We start from the raw sequence: 14,833 nt of genomic DNA, 5'->3' as shown, positions 1-14,833 counted from the left end.
TGACTCTCTAACCCTTTCGACCCTTTAACTCAGTAACTCTTGACTTAGTAACTCTGTAACTCTGTACCCCTTTTCCGTAACTCTTGACTCTTGACTCTATTTCCCAGAACGGGCCCTTTTAAGCTGAAGAGCTAGAAGGCAAGCACCTCTCCCGAAGAAATAGAAACTCCCTCCACGCCAAGGTTGTAGAATGCACAATAAACAAATAAATACCAGGTCTTTTAGTGTTTAATTCTAAACTTTATGCTAAAAATATTCTACATTAGTGTATATTGTAATTTTTTTAATTGATTATAATTTTTCGAATAGAATTCATTATAATTTATTGAAATAAATAACTAAACTATAAATAATAATATTAAACAATTTACTAAAAAACATAATTTATTTTCTTTATTTAAATTTACAAAAATTATTGAAAAAATTCAGAAAGTTAAAATTAATAAATTAAAAGAATAAAATCTTAATCGCAAATTTCCTATACAGATATTTAATATAATCAATTCATTTTAAATAAAAATAAAAAAGTTAATCAAAATAATAAATTTGAATTTACATATGAATTAAATTCTATTGGAAAAATAATTATAACATTAAAAATTAATAATTCACAAAACATTTTTAATTTAAATTAATTAGTTGAACTTTTTAATGACCATGTTTATAATTTATTCTAGCTTTTAATGATAATCCTAAAAGAGCTTCTTCAACAAAATAAATTAAATATGTTAAAAATATTCATCTAGAAAAACCGGTGTGTTTAGATTCATATGTTATCAATTTTTGCATGATAAAAGATATTGCTGAACAATATCTTGAAATAGAGATGTCTTGACACACATTTCATCCACACCATCCTCACTATGGTATGAAAACATCATCCTCATAAAACACCAAGACGAATTGGTTATTTAAAAGCATATTATTGAAACATTATATTAAACAACGAAGAAGAGCTTAGAAAAGCTACAAGCTACCTCACCAGCGAAATTTAATCGGCAGCGTGAGAAAGTATTTCGACAATTATAACAAAACGAAAGTAATAAATTACTCACATAAATTGTTTAAGCTGAATTAAAGAAAGCAATGGAACTAATATAAAAAGGAGAAGAAACGAAGACATACAAGAATATCTTTTGGGACTAACACCTAAAAAAAGTTCAGACTACTCTTTATGTAAAACAATATCCGTTACACAATCATTTCAGTCAATTCTACCAATCGAATAAGAAGACGAACAGTGGGCAAGAAGCAACAAAGAAAAACGACAAACTTTTGCTAAGTACTTATGTAAAGTATTCGAATTTTTTCCTCGACACATTTCACCGCAAGAGGAACATCAAATACGCATATTATCTATAATCCCTAAAATATGTTCTTGCTTTTACGCAGTTTTCTGTAATAGAAGTGAAAGATATAAGCCGCAGAATAAGCACAAAGGAATCATCCGAATATGATTTAATAATGAGAAATTCTGAAATGGTCTACTGAATAAAACGGTAAGGATACTAACTATACTACAATATATAATGCCGTAATTAGGATCGATTACTTCTCTGTTTTGGAGGTTAGGATTGCACGTGGACGTGCACATGGTGGTGAATGATTAAAAATTGAAGCTTGAATATATGGATTTAATATAACTATAAAATAACTGTATATCATAAAACTAAAAGAAAAGCTCTATTTGTGCATATATATATTAATGTTCTAAACGCAGATCTTAGCATTATCTTTGGATTGTTTCACCTCTTTTTACTCTTACTACACGTCACGCTTACGCTTCAAGCAAGACAACACTACACACACACACTCTTATCTCATTCCCTCCCACCAGCCATGATAAGTTACACTGACACCAACGAGAAGGAAACCCTTCAACAACACATCGTAAGCAAGGTCTCACAGGATTGGTCCAAGGCCGAATCATGTGGAACGTCCCAGTTCGTCTCCTCGCGTTGTACATATTGTACCGGCCAGAGTACTCGATGGACCTGTCGGATAAATGGTAATCTATCACTGCTACCAGATATGAAGGGTTTCTGTAAAACACAAGAGCTACCCTGATAGTAACCTGGATGTTGAAGGTATTGACAATGTTAAGGCTGACTGCCAACACCACACTACCCTGGTGGACGACTGCACCCGACAGGGACGTGGTGCGTAGGATCACATCGATCCTCGAACGTCCCTGTCAGAAGCCGCAACTGACGACCATCCAGATTGAGGCCAGCGCCGGATAGATTGCCGGTTTCATTGCAAACACAAATGGGCAAGAACGCGGAAGAGAACTCGAGGTGTTTATCGCACTTTCGGTACAGCGCCACCTTCACTGTCCTCCCGCACCTTAGGAAGCAACCGGCCTGCAGGCAGGAGTAAAACAGATCCTGGCCGCTTAGAACACCTAGAGTCAAAACCAAAGCACGGCCTCAAATACCGTACAGCACGCATTGTCTCTTCAACTGACTTTACGGTCCGCACAATCCCGCTCCTCGCTCGAAACGACCAAATGGACGGATCCGCCGATTCGACGTCTAGTCGATCTTCCTACATAATAAGAAGCAGCTGCGGATCCAGACTTACAGTGAACGGCCGTTCTAGCGCTTCTGATGGTCTGCTGCAGGGTGACAATTAGCATTCCTGTACATCCTGTACAGCTTTGCTAAGCGATTCCACCTCCAACACCACACTTCAACAGAAGACACAGCACGCAGTGACCGACGTAGCGAACGTGGGGTCCACTACGTGCATGTCATTCCAGCACACGCACGTACTCATCAAGCACCGGTTCAGTAGCCAGAGCTCCAGACATGCCGCCCAATCGGGCAGCGTTTCATCCTTCGCGTCAGTCCTGGGGGAGTTCTATGCAGCATATGCACTGAAATCCACATCCACAGGAATGGTTCAGGTTGACTAATTCTGGTTGACCTAAAGAATTTTGGCCATGATCTTTGTGTAATATTCATGGCCACCTCTGGGCTTCCTACGGATTGCGTCAGCAATTGTGATTTTTGCGCAGCTGGCGCCTTCACTGGAGAGCTCCTCACTCCGTTACGTAGTCGTACTACGGAAAACGCTTTTACTCGTCTCTCTCTAACACCAAACTGCTCATGTTCGTACCGGCCACAAATTATATTTATGAGGTTTCTTCATGGCTTCTCGGTACAGGACTATCCCTGCGCTGTCGAGGGTCTTGTTTTTATGCCCTTTGCATAGTTCGATGATGTGCTTTTATCAAACGCTAATTGGCTGATATGATTTAGTCACTTTGCCGATTCACGATTTGCCCCCGTGGAAATTATGCCACCTTGCCCATCCGCAATTCGCTCCTTGTGATGATAATGATTCCGTTAACTTGCGTTTCACCTTCCCGTAAAGACCACGCAACTTATCTTTGCTTCTAAAAATAGCCTTTCATAACGGTAACAGTTGATTTTCGATATTTTTCTAAAATAATACCATGCATACGTCATTGGTCAGCTTGTAATTTTGTTTTTCTAAAATAAGATCCCAAATTGGCATTGGCCGATACACGATTTCTCTTTATAATATAGCATCCTACAATATTATATATCTAAATATTAAATTTGTAAATTACATTTATTAATTTAATTAGTTCCTTAAAATCCAAAATTTTATATGCTTTAAGATTAAAATATAAATTAATAATGTATTTGCTAAAAGAAATATATTTTGATAAAATATTTATGTAATTTAGATTTATTATTATTGCTAATAAAAATTTATTTTTATTATAATTATTTATAAAGATTTATAATTTTTATTTTATAAATTAATTTATTTAATAATTTTTTAATTTTTTAATACAAATAATTTCTAACATTAAATCATTTAAATTTATACTTATTTATATGTTATTCATATATTTTTGAATGATTTATGTATTAAATATGATTTTAAAATGATTCAGATTTGAACTTGTAATATTTATTAGAATTAGAATAATTAATAATATATTATATATCAATTATTTCAAGAATATCTTTGGTAGTATACGATATCCAGGTGGAGGTCGTGAATGAAGTATCGGAGCGATGTCGCTACTCGATGAATCTTTGACAAGACTTTATTATGTGTCTGAATGACTAATGAACTCTGCTATTGACTATACTAACGAACTTTAACTCTTGGTGATTGATTGACTTTTCGTGACTCTCTAACCCTTTCGACCCTTTAACTCAGTAACTCTTGACTTAGTAACTCTGTAACTCTGTACCCCTTTTCCGTAACTCTTGACTCTTGACTCTATTTCCCAGAACGGGCCCTTTTAAGCTGAAGAGCTAGAAGGCAAGCACCTCTCCCGAAGAAATAGAAACTCCCTCCACGCCAAGGTTGTAGAATGCACAATAAACAAATAAATACCAGGTCTTTTAGTGTTTAATTCTAAACTTTATGCTAAAAATATTCTACATTAGTGTATATTGTAATTTTTTTAATTGATTATAATTTTTCGAATAGAATTCATTATAATTTATTGAAATAAATAACTAAACTATAAATAATAATATTAAACAATTTACTAAAAAACATAATTTATTTTCTTTATTTAAATTTACAAAAATTATTGAAAAAATTCAGAAAGTTAAAATTAATAAATTAAAAGAATAAAATCTTAATCGCAAATTTCCTATACAGATATTCAATTTAATCAATTCATTTTAAATAAAAATAAAAAAGTTAATCAAAATAATAAATTTGAATTTACATATGAATTAAATTCTATTGGAAAAATAATTATAACATTAAAAATTAATAATTCACAAAACATTTTTAATTTAAATTAATTAGTTGAACTTTTTAATGACCATGTTTATAATTTATTCTAGCTTTTAATGATAATCCTAAAAGAGCTTCTTCAACAAAATAAATTAAATATGTTAAAAATATTCATCCACTACTATTTAAAATAATTATATTTATTAAAATTGTTAATGAAATAAATTCAATTAAAATTAAAAAAGTTAATAAATAATTATTATAATGATATAATAAAATAAATTTACATAATGTTATAATAATTAAAATTTCAAAAATTAAATAATTATATCAGCGACGGCTGGAACAGAGTTCTCGCGATGTGATGACAAGTTTTTAAAGAGAATTCGAAGCTCGTTTACGTGAAATTGACAACCTTCCGAAAGATTACACAACGGGCTCCTACACTCGCACCACTGAAAGTGCCGATGCTAATAGTTGGTGCGGCAATGCAGAGTCCTTGTGGGTCAATCCCCTGGTTCTGGTGGGAACGCTCCGCATCGGTGCAGGGTCTCGCCCCGCGCTGCCAAATATGGGGCCAGCACGTGCTCCAACCACCGAAGTGTGGACAATCGTGGTTGGTCGCAAATCCAAAAAGACCGACGCGAAGGCTACGTCAGTTATCGAGGGAAAAGGGATAGTCAAACCTGTCCCGTGGGTGAATCCAGCGACGTAGAGGAAGACAGAGACACTGGCAAATATTTCGGCAGGCGCGTAGGCGCCGAAGCTAAACCGGGTCCCTGCACGAGCTGTAGTCAGTTTGATGATGCAGAAGGATACTACGTTCACGTATGTTCAGGTAATACCCACAATAAGATGATCCGAGCATGCAGGAGTTTCACTGAAAATGGACAGTGACTGACGGCTTCTTTCTGGAAGTTTCGGAAGTGGATAGTCGTCAGAATGTTGAGGTCTTAGAGGATGCGAGGGTCAAAATAGCGCAATCCACCAAATGTGGTGCATTGCGTGTGACGGAGTTTGACGATTCCATCACGCCGTGCACGGCGGTGAGGCCTTAGCCTGGGTCGGTGATTGTAAGGTGGAGTATATAAAGACGTCGAGGATATACGGCGCTCCGTCATCTACCTGGACTCACTATGGGTCAGGTGCCCCTTCATGACACCACGGAATATTATGATTCGTGGGCGAATCATCGTCGACTGGGTGTCAGCACGGGTGCAAGTGCTAGCGGCTTGCAAGTTACAGTGCTACCTCTACATGGAGTATGGGCATGTCAGGCAGTGGTACACGAACAGTGTGAACCGAAGCATCTCCTGTACAAGTGCAGTGCTTCCAGCCCCATGGCAAGCTGCTGCACTTTGGCCGTCCTAAACTGCCCGTTGTGCCGGAACCTCGGGCGGCGTTCAGTTTATTGGCTGGGGAGCAAGATGTGCTTCTCGCTGAAAAGGAAAGAACGACTACGTAACGGAGTGAGGTAAGCGTTACGTGGGTTATAGTTACATTATTTTCGTATTATTTTCTCGCGTTTAATCAGTTTCTGTGTTTGGTGTTCGTTTCGTTCTGTTCATATTGTTTTGTCCGTTTACGGTGTCTTAAACCGTTCGCACAGATTCGATGTTCCTTCTATAAAAGAAGGAACACATACACTTTATTTCTGTAAGCTGAAGACAAAATAAAACCTGCTTTTAGCATCCTGCAATATTATCATAACTCAAAATTGCAAATTTTATATTATTAAGTTAACTAAAATCCATTTCATAATGATTAAATTTTTTATTTTAAACTTATTTCTCTTTTTTGTGAAAAATATTTTCAATATAAACTAAAATTTAAATAATTATTAAATGAATTATTTTAAATGTAATTAAATAGAAATGATAAATTTAACAAATAATACATAAATTGATATTAAATAACCTAATAATGAACTGTAGTATAGATGTAACAATTCATTTATAGTGCAGTGAATAGATCAAATAGCATCAGATCTATTCACTGTATTACAAATGTAGCCATTCATTTATAGTATAGTAAGTAGGTTAAGTATCGTCAGATATTCTTTTTAATTTATATTATTATAATATTGCAGGATTTTTAACTATATTAACCCTATGCAGACCAAAATCTGCGCGTCTAATGAAGAACCACTCTTTTAATAATAAAACAGGTTTATTTAATTAACATATCACACTAGATTCTTCTCAACTCTGACATGCAATCTATTTAACTCTCTCGACTACGCACACTCTACTCTCGACTACACACCTACATCTACCTACCTTACGCCCTTGCATCCCTATTTAAAGCCAGATCTATCTTATCCCACACACACGCTTTCTATCTGAATCATTTTACAGACATTCCGACAAAAGGATATGCTGCTATCATTTGTTCTTTCCGCGCTAAACGCCCGAGTCGGACCCGATACTGCCGTTCGCTACTCCTTGCTTTTCGAGGAGCCGCCCAAACGCTTCCACGCACTCCGCAAACTCATTTGCCTCGTCAAAGTCGATGCCGCTGTTTATTATTAGATAAAGTCCTTCGCCGCTCGCCACCCCACAAGATATATAATAAATTTTGTAATTTATAAATTAAATTTTTATTATTTAATTATGTATTATTGAAAAATTAAGATCATTGGTTCTTATAAACATATATATATATATAAGCATTGACAAAAATATTGGCACAGCATGGTCGTTGTGGATCAAGTGCTTATAACTACTAAACAAATTGATTTGAAAGAAAAACTTTTCGACATATTCATTTATTATCTATTCTAGTTTTATTACATAGTAGAAGCAATAATATAAGTACATTGATTCACGAAATAATAACAAGAATGTATTTATTGAACATTTTATGGATGGACAGAAGTATTGGCGCACTCAAATAAAAACGTTTTGAAAATGACTTGAAATTAAATATTAATATTTAGTTGGCCCTCCTTTCCTTTTAAGAACTTCCTTTAATCGTTTGGGCATTGAATCAACTAACTTTTTTTGTAAAATCAGGCTCAATTTCATTCCATTCTTGTAAACGAACGTTCCTCGAGTCTGCTTTGCTTGTTATACGATGTTTTCGAATCCTTTTTTCCAATTCATTCCAGATATGTTCGATAGGATTCATGTCTGGACTCTGGGATGGTGTATTTAGGGAATGAGAAGTATTATAAATGATCCAATGGCGTACGATGTAAACGGTGTGCTTTGGATCGCGGTCTTGTTGGAAATAGAAATTCCGCGGAAGATTTAATTTTTCCGCACTTTTGAATAAATTTTGTTTCAATATATTTAAATATGTGTATTTGTCCATAATATCATCTATAAAAATTAATTCACCAACCCCAGATGCTGCCATAGAACACCACACCATAACTTCACCACCTCCATGTTTTACACTCGATTGTAAATTTCGTAGATCCAATTCAGTATTTGGCTCTCCTCAAACTAATATTCTACCATCGGATTCGACTATATTAAATTTGCTTTCATCTGAAAACAGTATGTTACTCCAAAATGTAGAATCCTTCGTTACAAATTATTTGGCAAATTCAACCATCTTTCGATTTTTTCCCGATATGTATGGTTTTCTTCGTGCAACACACGCAGAATATCCAGCAGTTTTTAATACCCTTCGCACAGTTTTCGAACTTGCTTCCTTTTGACACTCTTTATTTAATATCATTCTGAGTTCCGAAGAGTTGAATTTAGGATTTTTCTTCACTTCGCTTACAATTTTAGTTTTTCTCTAACAGATAACTTGCGAGGACGACCACTTCGATTCGCACTATCAAAATCTGATTGATTTATAAATCGTTTTGCAATACTTCTAATAGTGAAACGACTTTTGTTGACAATTAGTAATATTTCGCTGTAAGATTTTTGCATTTTATACAAATTTAGTATTATTTCTCTCTCTTCATTTGTCGTTTCTCTCGCCTTTCTTGACATTATTACTTTTTCCTACTTTCCCTGTTGCTAAATGATTGAAATTTAGGATGATTGTTGTTAAAAATGGCAATCGAGGTGTCAACTAACTAGATTTTAAAATGACGATCGAAAATTTTTCAAATAAATGCGGATATACTGCATTTAGCATCGTGTACCAATACTTTTGTCCATCCATAAAATGTTCAATAAATGCATTTTTGTTATTGTTTCGTGAATCAATGCATTTATATTATTGCTTCTACTATATAATAAAACTAGAATAGATAATAAATGAATGTCAAAAAGTTTTTCCTTCAAATCAATTTGTTTAGTAGTTACAAGCACTTGTACCACACAACCATGGTGTGCCAATACTTTTGTCCAGCACTGTATATATATATATATTTATGTAGCTGCCCTCGGCACGCACATACAAAGAAACATTTGGCGTGCGAAAAAAGGGGCCGAAAGGTTTTACTAAACGTTTTGCTAACCCTCGGACTTAGTCAGTCCGGCCCTCAATAGCCCATACGGGTACCATAAAGCCTCGAGGGATTCTCCAAAGGGACCAAAGGACCGCAGGTAACATTAACCGCACCGCGGGACGCAGACCCATGAGGAAATCCACTTACGTCATCAAAAATTTCCACAACCGCTCCCGCGTTTTCCCAAAAAGCACGCCAAGGACGCAAGGAATAGGGGGCGCAATTAGTTATACCTAAAATACCTGATTGGTTAGCGAACTCGGTGTTAACCAATCAGGGTATCTCCCGCGTTTTTGGGAATAGATCGGCTAATCGGAGGAAGATTCAGTCAATCTTTCCTGAGCGACCAACTAGTCAAGGTCTTCTTCGCCAACAATCTTGTACTGTGTAAATAGAAAAATAAAATAGAAAAGGTGCTAACCTAATGTGTTTGTGAGTACTACCTTACGAGAACCTGCCTTCGTACGTTTATGTTCCCATCGATTTATTAATAAGTATAATATATAGCTTATAAAGATTAATAAATGTTTATTTTGTCTATATTATTTTTACTGTGACTATTTTATTTATATATATTAATCAGGAATTTAATAAATAATTATTGCGTCTATGTTTATTTTTCTGAGGCCATATATTTATTTATGTATTCCGATTTCTTCGTACGTAAACAATGTTTCGTCGAACGAACGTTATAGGTGGTGCTTCATGGCCTTCGCCAACGCCTCCCACGGTCCCCCTAAATTCGGTGACCGTGAGGAGGATCATCCTCCATGTAATGGATGTGCATATTCGGAGGTCCGTGTGTTGTGTGTTTGGGAGTTGAGGAGAGCATATAGCTCCTTTAATTGATTTTTGGTTCCGATGAAGTTTGATCCGTTGTCTGAAAATATTTCACGACACTTTCCTCTTCTGGAGATGAATCTTCGCAAAGCGCAATGAATCCATCGGTATTTAGATCGCTGATCACTTCTAGATAGACTGCTTTCATCGCGAGGCAAACGAATTCTGCGACATAAGTCATGATGGTATTACGGTTTCGAAGTTTCTTTTCTTTGATCGTGAGGGGGCCGCAATAGTCGACCCCGACGGTCTCGAACAGGCGTGATTGCACTACCCGTGCCGTTGACAAGTGATGTATTCATTTATAGGTGCATTGAAACGAAGGCATCGGATACATTTGCTATGAATTAATCGCGTTTGATTTCTTCCGACCAAGATCCAATATTTCTATCGAATTCCTGCGTGGAAGTTACTTAAATGATATTGTTTTGTTATAAGTGATATGATGTGGTGTATCTTTAGGAGTATTATCTGATATTTTCAGTTGTATAAGAGGTTGGATTGTCCTAGCCGGCCTTTGACTCGTATGATTTCCAGCTCGTCCAGAAATGGGTTCAACGGTAGTAGCTTGCTCCTGGATTCACCTCGCCGAATTTCTCGGGATCCTAGACTTCTAATGGGAAGTGGCTTTGTTGCATTAGTCTGATTATACGATTATGTGATTTTCTCAATTCTTCCCCGCAGAGGTCTCCGTGGTACTGCTTAGGGGTCTTAAATCTTAGACAGTATGCTATGATTCTTATAAACTTCTTGAAGCATGAGAAGTGGTTCCAGATCTGCTCAGGTTGTGTGTCTGTGATCAGACTGTTTGGGATTTTTATATTGCACGCTGTCCCATCGCGGGACAAATCCTCAACTTAAAAGACCCGTTACGGTCTTCTAGTAGCCAGACCCTAAGTGCTGACTTATTTCATATTCGGTACTTTCCATCTTGTCCGTTTACGCTACACTTTTGCAAACCGTCCTTTATTTCCTCAGATTATGGATACGAGGCAGTGTTTAGCGCCTAATTTTAGAAAGCAGACAATAGCACTTGTATAGGTAATAGGATTTGGCTGACAATGAGCTTGTAAAAGAGGGAACCAGGCTATGTGCGATAGTCACGACTTTCGAAGCCATAAATTCACGGTCACCTCTCTTGAGAAGGGTGGCTGCACTAATGTACGTATGGCCTTCCAACAGTCCCACTCTGAGGAAGGGGTTTCCACCACCTTGTCGTGGAGGACGTTCCTCCCTTCTTTGGGTGCAACTGATTCGCATACCGAGGGCCCACCTTCGGTTTGAAAATCTGTCAATCAGAAAAACGCTTTTCCTTTGGCGGTCCTTGTTCACTGTTTGGCTTAGGAAAATCGTGGGTCGCAGAGTCAGTCTTTCCTGAAAGACAAGAGAAAACACAATGCTCTCAATAAGTCATTATACAAGTCTTTGGTCGATATTCAAGCATATCTCAACAAGTCATTCTCAGCAACTGAACTAGACTTTGCGAATAATCATTCACCGTTGAGTGGTTATTTGATATATAATCAAACTAGTCACAATCATCTCAAGGATTTTATGGCATCGTCCAATTATTGGATCACCGATTCGATGTCTGCCGCATTCATTTGTAAATTCTAGCCGGATTTACTGCACACGTTAGTCTTATAAACCAACACCCGTGATTGCCACAACGATCTGCCAATAAATAGATTGGATCCGTAACACAGACAAAAATGTGTTTTTAGTTCTGGTAGCTATGTTGTCATATTCATCGTTTGTGTTGGCCATCGCGATACTGATTACATTAACCAGCTATGTTTTCTAGGGAACAAAGGCTTGTTTCCTAAAACTTATTTTTCTAAAATAAGTTAACGCTAAACGTACTGGCATTTTAACATAACTACTTCTTTTTTTTTTTTTTTCGTGGGGGAAAACTTAAAAAAGATACCCGGACCCCCTAGGGGAGGGGGCGGAATAATGTGGGATTTGAACCCATTGAAACCCCCACAATGGCCATCCTCCCGCGATATCGGAGCGCCCTGGACTTCGCGGCGACGCAGTTGCCAGAACGCCCCCGCGACACAACCCGAAGGTTCCCTCCCGGCGCGACGGGAACTCGCATCGCTACCTCACGTACAGCATGCACGTGTGACGGGTCGCGACAGCATACCTCCATTCACTCTCCGAAAACACGCATACGCGCATACCTTGCGGGCGCCGCTCGCACGGACCACGGTCTCCCGGGCAGGGGGCTTTGCTAGGCGCGCGCTCACGGACTCTCTCTGCGGCCTTCTTCTGTAACATAACTTCCTCGCAGAAGGAAGCCAAACATACTTACTCCTACCATAAGGGGTCAAATGACTCCTTATGAAATAAACGTTGAATTTTCGGAAAAAATTATTAATTTATTGCAGGAAATAATTCGCAACATAACTTTGATTTATAATAAAATAATCAAACATGTATTTTTATTTTTACAAATAAAATATTCTTACGAGATTTTCATATCCACCCGGAATTCGGCCAAGGAGAGCGGATCGTAACTTCAGGGTAGAACAATCCAGCACCTCCCAGAATGTTCGGTTTAAATTACAATCGGCTGTTGACTATAAAATGTTGTTGACAAAACTATAAAAGGAACGTCTTCCATCGAAGTTCAGAGAGTGCTGTCGACCTTTTCAGTAAGGGAAATCTATTCAGAGATGTTTGGAAAACCTTCGGCAATCCAGCGATCGAACTTGAAGATGTAAGGAGGTGGTTCGGGGAACCGAAGGGACTCGGATAAAAGTTAATAACAAGTCTCTGGTTTCAAAAAGTTTATTCTTTACACGTTACCCCGTCGAGAGTCGTCCAAGAACTGTCCCTAGACACCGCGTGCGGTCGTCCTCTCGTTGATGCCCGCTCTCGATCGTCATGGAACGATCGAGAGCTATCGCGAACACAAAGTCTCCGACCATCGGGGTTCGGCCGACAGCGACGGCTCTCTTAGAAAGAATAAGAATTACACACGCGATTTGTAACAATATTTAATTCGTTACACTTTTTACACGTGACTGATTTCTCCATCATGCATTCTCCGTAAACAAATCTTTCGCAAATTATGCAAGTTTGAGTGGTTTTATTACCGGTGCACAATCTTATTTGGATAACAATATTTAATTCGTTACACTTTTTACACGTGACTGATTTCTCCATCATGCATTCTCCGTAATCAAATCTTTCGCAAATTATGCAAGTTTGAGTGGTTTTATTACCGGTGCACAATCTTATTTGGCATTTTTTTCGTGATTGGGAATTATTGCATGGGCTGTTTGGTGTTTTTTTTGTAGGTTTTCCTTTCCTTCATCATCAGATAACAATCTTCGGCATTTTTGTTCTCTACGGACATTCACAAAATGTCGGCTTTGCTATCAGACACCATAACCATGCTGACTTTCCTCGCTGTCTGGAAAATCATTTCTATTTTCACTTTGCTCATTTTCAGATTTAAAATTTTCCTCGCCTGAACTCGCTTCACTTATGTTTCGAATTCTTTCCAACAATTGTTTCACTAACCGATCGGATCGTTCAAATGCTCACGCCGAAACCAAACATATATTCAGATTCAGATAAATATAACTATAACTCGAGAACTGTATCTGAATGCAGAACCAAAGTCTTAGTTGGAGACCTGCAGAAAAATACGTAAATTTCGTAATGGGTCAAATGAGCCCTCGTAGTACGTAAGACACGTAAAATATTTTTCTCGCTAAAAAATAAGTTAAGAGAGAAACGGAAAGCGAGAAATTAAACAATCAGATAATGTAGGAATTTACACAAAGTCAAATGAGCGAAAGAAGTAACAATAAATGTACAATTATAAAATAAATTTTGAAAAGGGTCATTTGATCCCGCTTGGTACGTTTAGTATTAATAACGCTTATCGCTGCACTTGTGCCAATCAAAAATTCTTGATTCGTTTGTTTGTCTCTAAGAAACAAGCGACGATTTTTCTTATTGTGGCCACTCGTCGTTGTTATTGGCCCGTTTCCGCGTTTTTCGTAACTTTAAATTTATATGGTGGTGTGCATTTATTGACTTTGTTACGGAATGCATGATGATAGAAACAGAAGGGATCATTTGTGTTGAAACTTCTCATAGATTTTGAGCAATTGCGACTGTTTCGCGTTGGAGTCTTGGCTCGTCCTCTGTCGTTAAGCAATTTGTTTAGTTTCTGCTCTAATTCCTCGATTTTCTTTAACAGTTCTGAATTTGGTGAATCTGTCATAATAAAAGATATAGTGGGTTTTGTGTCCATAGCTTCCATTATTTTATCCGCGAGTTTGGCTTTCTCTTCCACTGCAGTTTTGGCGACTGCCAATATTGACTTCACCGAAGTTGACATTCTTTGTGAAAATTGTGGTGGATAATGAATACCTGACGATGATACTTATTGAACTATTTATTGATAATATTAATTTTTACAAAGATTCCCACTATATTTCCAGATTATTATTCGTCGCACATTGTCACGCGGAAAAAGAACATTCACCCACAGCTCGGTCGGACTCACTCTCATCTTCGCGCTTCTTTTGTTCTTCAGTTTTGTCATCCATCCACATTCACTCGTCACCGCGCACCACCTCTTATTCACATCAACTTAAAAGCTAAACATCCCCACAAAAATAACTCTCTGAGTAATTCCTGGTCGAAAGTCCTTCCTCTCTCGGATAAGGGCTAGTATAGTTTTCTCAAGAATTGAGAAGGTTTTCGATCGCCTAGCTCTTCTTGGCTGAGTAGTTGTAATTTTTTCCTATCAGGATCTAAGGTTCTGCTGATTATGACAGATTTTAGCCTGTCGTAAGGGTTAGTGTCTAGAGG

This window comes from Eufriesea mexicana, unplaced genomic scaffold, assembly GCF_001483705.2.
Source record: "Eufriesea mexicana isolate 0111107269 unplaced genomic scaffold, ASM148370v2 scaffold1858, whole genome shotgun sequence".
NCBI lineage: Eukaryota > Metazoa > Arthropoda > Insecta > Hymenoptera > Apidae > Eufriesea > Eufriesea mexicana.
The sequence above is the reverse complement of the archived record's forward strand: the minus strand, read 5'-3'. Positions refer to the sequence as shown.